Below are 8,825 nucleotides of genomic sequence, written 5' to 3' on the forward strand. Positions count from 1 at the left end.
ATTTCCTAAAACTGTTGAAAATTACTAACTCTTGGATTCAGAAAGGCCAATGAATCACAAGCAAGAGAAAGAAAAAGAAATATACTCCTAGACCCATGATAGTGATACTTATTACAAAAGATGAAAAATGTTTTCAAGCGAGCCAGAGAGAAAAGATATATTATCTAAAAATAAATAACAATTAGACTGACAGCTCTCTTCTTGATACCCACAAGGTCACCAAACAGTGGAATGATTTATCCGATGTGCTGGTTAGGAAAATAACACTCTAACCAGAATTCGGTACCCAATAAATGATCTTTTTAGAACAAAAGAAAAAATAGCCTTCTCTCATTTTTACAAAAAAAAAAACAAAAAACCTACAGACTTCACTAAAGAAAATTCCACATTATTTATCTTAGGCAGAAGAGAAGTAATGGAAGATGTGAGATACCATAGAATGATGAAAAAAAAAGCTATTGTTGCTAAATGGGTAGATCTACGTCAGCCATTCTTAACCAAAAGCAGTTTTCCCCTGAGGCGACAGTTGACAATATTCGAAGGCATTTATTTGTCCATGACGACTGGGGGAGAGGTGGTGCTCTAGGTAGCTGTATAGACACCAGGCATGCTGCTACATCTACAGTACACACGAGAGCTCCAACACAGACGTATAGTCAGCAATATCATATTATCAACTTCAAAGTTGCCAGAAGATGAGATCTTAGTTGCTCTCACTATAAAGAAAAAAATGACAATTATGTAATGTGATGGTGTCATTAGTTAACACTACAGTGGTACTCATATTGCACTGTATAGGTATATTAAATCAACATATTGTACACCCTAAATTTATACAACATTCTCTGCAAATTATATTTAAATAAAAATAAAATGAGATAAAACTGTCAAAAAAAAAAAAAAGACAGCTCCTCATAACAATGATTGATCCAGCCCAAAATGTCAATAGGGCCAGAAATATGGATCTGAATGAACGCTGTGTAGAGCAGTAATAATAATTTGTCTTGTGGAGGGTTAGATCTAAATAGACAACAGGGGTGCCCGGGTAGCTCAGTCAGTTAGGCATCCGACTCTTGTTCCCGGCTCAGGTCATGATCTCATGGTACATGGGATGGAGCCCCTTTTCAGGCTCTGTGGTGACAGTGTAGACCCTGCTTGGGATTCTCTCTCTCTCTTTCTCTTTCTCTCTCTCTCTCTCAACATAAATAAGCATTTAAAAATAAAAATAAAATAGACTACAAAAATAGAGGATAAAGAGAGAGGATGGTGATTAAGATGTTCTACAGTCTTTATCATTTGAGAGAAGTGATAAAAACTGAGTAACTGTAGGCTTTAGTAATTTAAGTGACTGTATTAAAATATTAAAGGTAACTATTAAATGTGTCTATACACTTCAGGTGTTATATTCTCTAGCCTAGTGGAAGGAGGATATGGAATGAGAATGAATAGAAAAATAAAAAAGAGAAAGCTTGAAAGGCGAAAAGAAACATGGAAAGAAAAAGTGAGAAAAAAAGGAATATTGCAGAAATAAATACAAATGCATCAATAATCAAAATAACTGTAAATAGAGTAAAACACTTCAGTTTAAGGTAAAATTGTGTCAGTCTAGATAAAGTAAAAATTCTAGATAAATACTGTTATAAAATATACTTACAGGGGCCCCTGGGGGGTTCAGTAGGTTAAGCGTCCCACTTCGGCTCATAGTTCATGAGTTTGAGCCCCACATCCAGCTCAGAGTCTGGAGCCTGCTTCAGATTCTCTGTCTCCCTCTCTCTCTGCCCCTCCTCTGCTCACACTCTGTGTGTGTGTCTCTCTCTCACTCAAAAATGAATAAACACTTAAAATAAATTTTAAGATACTTACAAACAATAGGATCCTGAACAGTTCAGAGCTAAAAGGTGGAAGAAGATACGCAGAACCTTTCTTCCCAGAAACCCAGGTTTCTGTACCTATAATATTAGACAAAATAGACGTGCAGCAAAAAGTATTATTGAAGATAATAAGAAACTACATAATATTACTGCATGATAAACAGTTCAACACAATATGAAGTTAATCCTAAACCTTATTGTATCTACTAAATATAGCCTTTAAGAATATTTTCCAAGCAGGCAAAACTACAAGGAGCTTAAACAAACCCCTCATTAGGGCAGATAAATTTTCATATACCCCTCTTTGTAATAATACATGAAACAGAAATTAAATCAGTAAAGATGTGAAACAAGATTTCATAGAATAATGCACCCAAATTTTGGAGAATGAACTGATTTTCATATACATTTGGAATACTTTTTTAAGAAGTTAACCACATGCTACCACAAGCCACAACAAATCATTAAAGAATTGGCATCATGAGACCACTTTTATTTCCTACCATGAAAATAATACAAGGAATAATTCCAAAAAGATAGTTAATAAAAATCCATACATTTGGAAATTTTAAAATACTTCTAAATAATTCATGGATCAAAGCGTAAAACACAATGGAACTTAGAAAACTAAATGCTAGAAATTATGGGACAAGGTACAGTGATACCTACAAGAAAATGTATTGCCTTAAATGATATATAAAGAAAAAAAAAAAAGACTAAAAGAAGCTTTAAAAAAGAAAGCCAAAATAAACCCTAAGAAAATAAAGAAAGAAATATAAAGACAAGAGCATGAATTAATGAAATAGAAAACAAATACCTGAAAGAATTAACAAAGCTGAAAGAAGCTGGTCTTTTAAGAAAACTCATGAAGCTGACATAACTCTGGCAACATCGACCAGGAAAAACAAAGTAAAGTCTAAATGAACAATATTTAGAATGAAAATATGGACATAACTATAAATACGTCCAGAAAATTATAACAAGAAAAAATAACAACTTTATACCAAAAAAAAGAAAAGAAAAGAAAAGAAAACTTCAATGAAATGTATAAGTTACTAAGGAAATGCAGACCACCAAAACCAACTCATAAAGAAAGAAAAATTGACAATACTATACAAACTGAAGGAATTGAATTAGTAGACAAATATCTTTCCCAAATGAAAACATTAGGCTTAGGTAACTTTATAGGAAATCTCCTTCCAATGCCCAAAGGACTGACCATCATAAACATAGGCAAATTCTTTTAACAATAGCAAAAGAGGAAACACTCCCCAACTCATTATATGAAGCTAATATACCTGTGACATCAGATTAGAAAAGGAAAGTGTGTAAAAAGGAATATCACAGGCTAATCTTAGTAATAAACAAAAATATAAAAATTCTTAGCAAAATATTAGAACAAATGTTACAATGTATTCAACACATAATATTTCATAACCAAGTAGGATTTATTCCAGACATGAAAAGCTGGTTTTTAGTAGAAAGTTGGTTTTCATAGAAAATCTATTCATATAATTTACCACATTAATAGCTTAGAAGAGAAGAAACATATGATCAACTCAATAGATGCAAAAAATTATTTGATTAAATTTAGCATAGATTTTTTTTTCATGATTAAAAAAAACAAGAATAGAATAAAATGCTCTTAAACTGATAAAGGACAGCTACAAAAATAATACTACAAGTTACATACTTAATGGTGAATATTAAAACCTTCAAAACAGGGGCGCCTGGGTGGCTTCGTCGGTTAAGCGTCCCACTTTCGCTTAGGTCATGATCTTGAGGTTTGTGGGTTCGAGCCCTGCGTCGGGCTCTGTGCTGACTGCCAGCTCAGAGCCTGGAGCCTATTTCAGAGTCTGTGTCTCCCTCTCTCTCTGACCCTCCCCTGCTCGTGCTGTCTCTCTCTCTCTCTCCTAGAAATAAATAAAAATATTAAAAAAAAAAACTTCAAAACAATTATAAATATACCTACTCTTACATTTTCAATTCAACAATACACTCATAAAACCTAGACATTGCAATATGGACAAGAAAAAAGAAAGAAAGAAAGAAAGAGTATTTAGAAAGGAAAAAGGTGGTATTTTTAATAGATGATGAGTATCTACTTGGAAAATCCAAAATATCTTCCATATAAATTATGAAAATTAATGAAAATTTAGTGTCTTTTCTGGATATCAAATCAAAATTAACTGCATTTCTAGACACCAGTCACAAACTGAAAAAAAAAAAGTAATTTTCTAAAATGTTGTTTGCTACAGCAATAAAAATGATAAATTTTGCCTGGGAAAAATACCTGGGAATAAATCTATCAAAATATATTCCGAGGCCTTTATAGAACAAATCATAAAATGCTTTAAAAATACATTAGAGTAGGCCTACATAAATTAAAAGAGATACCACATTTATGATATGAGATAGGAATTTCTACCCTCTTTTCTTCTTGCATGGGAGCACACCTCAACATCTCAGTCATAGTCATGTGAGGAAGAAACCACAGATGGAATGGAACAGTAATTTCTGCTCTTTGGGGAGAAGAGTATTCTACAAGTTCCCATTTCATAGGCAAGAAACTCAGTAAGCAAAAAATTTTCTCCTCCTGAGAAAATTCTGATTGGCCCACTTAGAACTTCATTTTTTTTTTCCTCTCCACTGTCGTTGATGACCTAAATGTATCTGGCTACTCAAAGTGTGGATCATAAACCAGCAGCAGCAGCAGCAGCAGCAGCAGCACCTGAAAGCTTGTTAGAAATGCCGAATCCTCGACCTACCCCAGAATTCTAGACCTGGTGAATCAGTCTGTATTTTTTAATTGTTATTTTTTAAATATTTTTTAATGTTTATTATTTACTTTTAAGAGGAAAAGAGACAGCAAGGGAAGCATAGAAAGAGAGGGAGATACAGAATCCAAAGCTGGCTCCAGGCTCTGAGTTGTCAGCCCAGAGCCAAATGCAGGCTCGAACCCACAAACTGTGAGATCGCTACCTAAGCCAAATCACATCCTCAAAGGACTGAGCCATGCAGTTGCTGCCAGAGTCTGCATTTTAATGAGATCCTCAGATAAGTTCTATGCATACTAAAGAGCGAAAGGCATTCTCTAAGAGAGCTTCAGACCAGATCAATCCATTTGGCATTATTATACTCTGCCAACCCTTCCCAATCGTGAGTAGCCTCTACACATGCACTGTCTGGTACAGAAGCCACTAGCCACTTGTGGCTATTAAGTATTTGAGATCTGCTCTCAGTTTAAAACACACAATGGATTTCAAAGACTTAATACACAAAAGTAAAGGTAAAATCCCTTATTTTTCATAGTAATTACATGTTGAAATGATAATATTTAGAGATACTAGGTTAAATAAAATATCTTATTAAAATTAATATCACCTGTTTCTCCTTACTTTTTTATTGTGGCTACCAGAAATTTTTTAACTACACATATGGTTTGCATTCATGGCTCACATTATATTTTTTTTTACCACCCAGCACTGCTCTAGACCCTGTTCTCTGCCCACCCACTTGAAATTGTATGACCCAAACGGCTATCCCCATGCTAATTAGCTTCCTGGTTCAATGCCATGATATTCATTCTTTGATATAACTAATAACCCTCTGGTTTGACAAGCCATTGGATCCTGACCATCTTCCTCAAGTTGCTAATGCTCTGGTGAAATGTAAACTTTTTCTAAGGAGTTTAGGTTTTATTGTGGTTTGGATTAAATAGAAGAAATTCAGTCTATGCCTTCACCATTCTCTATGACCATGCCACATCTCTGTATCTCTTCTTCCAACCCCTTTATCTAAAAAGTAAGAGATTTGAACTAGATAATCTTTAAAATCCTGGAAATCCCTCATACAAACAATAATCTTTTACTCTCCATTATTTATTATGCACTTTTACTGTCACTGCAATTAAATGGTAGACTCTTCGAAGAGAGACATTTTATCTTATTTTTATTTATGGGTTTTTTTTCAGCTTTATTCGAGTATAATAACAAAGTTATAAGATAATTTACAGTGTTCAGTGTGATGATCTGTTATAAGCATACATTATGAAAAGATTTCTCCCCTTCATTAAATGAAGTAACACATTCATCACCTCACATATTAACGTTTTTTGTAAGAGAATTTACGTTCTGCTTTCTTAGCAAATTTCAATTATACAATAGTGTTATCAACTATAGTCACCATGTTATACTTCAGGCATTTTATTTTATAGTTCTGTCTCTAACTCCTGATGCAATCGCTAAACTTTTGGGTATCTCAACAATGATCTCTTATAAGGAATCTGATACCAAAGGACAAACCATTTATTTGAGCAGATCCAAGCTTTAGAAAAAATTTGCGATCCTGCAAAGAAATTGAAGTAGAGACAAAATCCACAAGCAGTTGCATTTTGAGATAAATCCTGCCTGCATTTGTATGCTGCACATTTGTTTTTAAAAGTTTGGCAACTGACTGTAAGCTGAGGAATTTTGGTTAAACATTTCTTTATGCAAAACAAAGAATGTCGAGCAGTTAAATATTTTACCTCTGAGGCTAAAACTGGGTTATTTTTTTTTCCTCCCTTCTGAACTTTTAAAGTGGAAAATCAAGTGTAAATATTCAAAAGATTTCCAGTCATGAAAATCTCATCATCTACAAATGCATAGTGGTAACCAACCCTTTTGAATGGTTAATTAATTCATCAAAGATGTATTACGCATTTTCTCTTACAGCTGAATGAATCAGCAGTCTTTGCCGAGCATCTATGAAATGCAGGGAGATCTCTGGTAAGAAGACAGAGAAAATGGAAGACTAGTTAGTACCTTCTAAGCATCTTACAACCTGCTTGAGGAAAAGTGAACATTTAAGTTGAAAAGGACCAAATGGAAATGGACACAGTACAAAAGTAATCAAACAGCAAACATGTTTTGAGCTCCTGTTATATGCATAGGGCACAGCAGATACTCATATGAACAAGGATAATCCATGCACTCCCAACCTAAATTCAAGTGCTCATGGATCAGATTAGCTTGGGTGCTCCAAGGGTTAAGGAGTTGTTTTTAAATGCGGGAAGCCAGGAGAGGGCATCCGTGTGCCTGACAGCAGGACACGTGCCTTAACCTTCAGGTGGCTGTGCAGTTCCCTCCTTTCACCAGAGAAGGTGGGCGAGGTAAGCCACCACAGGAGAGGAATACGGTCATCTCTAAGTTCACCCGTAGATATGGTTTGCGGACCACCTGCAGGAGAATCACCTGGAAATGGTGTTATAAGTGAATATCTCTCCGATCTGCTCCGGAGCCATCACATCAGAACCTTTGAGGATGAGCTTCGGAAATCTGCACTTTGAATAAACCGCAGGTAATCCTTCTCCCCGCTGAAATTTCGGAACCGCTCAGTAGATGAGAACAAGGGTGTCGGATTGGCCTGTCTCCACAGCTTTGTGATAGGTTGCCCCTTCTGCTGCCCAGCCTTTCTAAGCCTCATGTCCCTATTTGTCAAATGAAAACAAATACTATCCACCTATAATCTTGTAAGGATCACATGATTCACCATCTAAGATGCTTAGGCAAACAGTGAGCATGCAATAAATGCAATAGAAATTATAATAAGCTTATGAAGAATGCACCAACTATAGTCAATGATAATATATTAAACACTTAAAAATTTGTTAAGAAGGTAAATCTGATGTCAAGTGTTCTTTCCACAAGAAAAGATTCCAAGAAAAGGAAAAAAAACTCACCAGAGGTGAACAGGTGGAGCAGACGCAATGAGGGTATGAGACAGGAAAATTCTAAAAGGGCAAGGCCAGAGATCTGAGCAGGAGGTTGGTTCCCTGAGGACATGTTTCCAATGATAACCTCCACTTACGAACCACTGCCTACATGCCAGGCTACTTTCACATTGACTCAAAAGCTCCTTAGGATCACCTTAGGAAGTAGAAATGTAGCAGGGCTTTAGCTGAAGGTCAGGGAGGTTGTGCCCAGTGCAAAGTCACACAGCTGGTAAATCACATGACACGCATGAGGCAACAAATTGGGTCACAAACAGCCTGAATCTAACCTGAGAGGCACCCAGCATGACCTATGTAGGACAGAGATGAGCCAGGTAAGTATCAGGCATGCCCTGGAGTGGAGCCAAGTTCTGAGACCGAAGGGTACACACAGGTGTCAGGCTCAGGAATGTGGGGTAGGCAAGAGAGTCCTAGCACCTCTTCTGCCAAGAAACTTCCTTATTGCCCCACGTTGTTATTAGTAACCATAAAGATAGAGAAACAGCAGATGTTTATTTCCTGCCACATTTTTTAAAATGTGGAAGTCAAAACCATTATTCAATCACCCTGCAGTCAAAATTTGTTATCAGTATTCAATGAATTTTAAGTCTTGTCTTCTACAGTATTCTTGACAGTGGTAGGTAGAGTTAAAAAATCTGAGTGCTGAAACCAGAGCTCTAAAAGGATCACAGTCAGGGCGCTTGGGTAGCTCTGTCGGTTAAGTGTCTGACTTCCACTCAGGTCATGATCTCACAGTTTGTGAGTTCGAGCCCCACATCAGGTTCTGTGCTGGCAGCTCAGAGCCTGGAGCCTGTTTCAGATTCTGTGTCTCCCTCTTTCTCTGCCCCTCCCCCACTCCTGCTCTGTCTCTCTCGGTCTCAAAAATGAATAAACTATAAAAAAATTTTTGAAAAAAATAATAAAAGGATCACAGTCTGCCTGGGAAGGCCACCATAACGGATACTTATTGTGTTTGTCTGGCCAGCATCCATTCCCCTCCCCCTTCTGAACTAGCACCCTGATTTTCATTTGGGTACCACTCCTCCCCATTTAAGTCCTTATGGCTCTGACTGAGTTGATCCCCACTGCCTGATTCCAGTAATGGACACATGACCCAGGCTTGCCCGATTAGCATATTCCATACCTCTGGTGACAGTCATTGGCTCAGGGATGGCAAGTGATCTAAATTAGTCCAATCAAAA

General features: G+C 36.5%; 1 long non-coding RNA gene across 1 annotated transcript; it reads right to left on the bottom strand.

Moving 5' to 3' along the window:
- Positions 1 to 312: 312 nt before the first annotated feature.
- On the bottom strand, positions 313 to 7,726 carry LOC144235630 (uncharacterized). The gene is made up of 3 exons (XR_013336269.1): positions 7,594 to 7,726; positions 1,864 to 1,949; positions 313 to 716 (listed from the first exon to the last, which is right to left on the bottom strand). It is a non-coding gene; the product is annotated as an uncharacterized LOC144235630 (long non-coding RNA).
- Positions 7,727 to 8,825: the final 1,099 nt, after the last annotated feature.

Source organism: Crocuta crocuta, unplaced genomic scaffold, assembly GCF_008692635.1.
Source record: "Crocuta crocuta isolate KB4526 unplaced genomic scaffold, BGI_CrCroc_1.0 scaffold10, whole genome shotgun sequence".
NCBI classification, from domain to species: domain Eukaryota; kingdom Metazoa; phylum Chordata; class Mammalia; order Carnivora; family Hyaenidae; genus Crocuta; species Crocuta crocuta.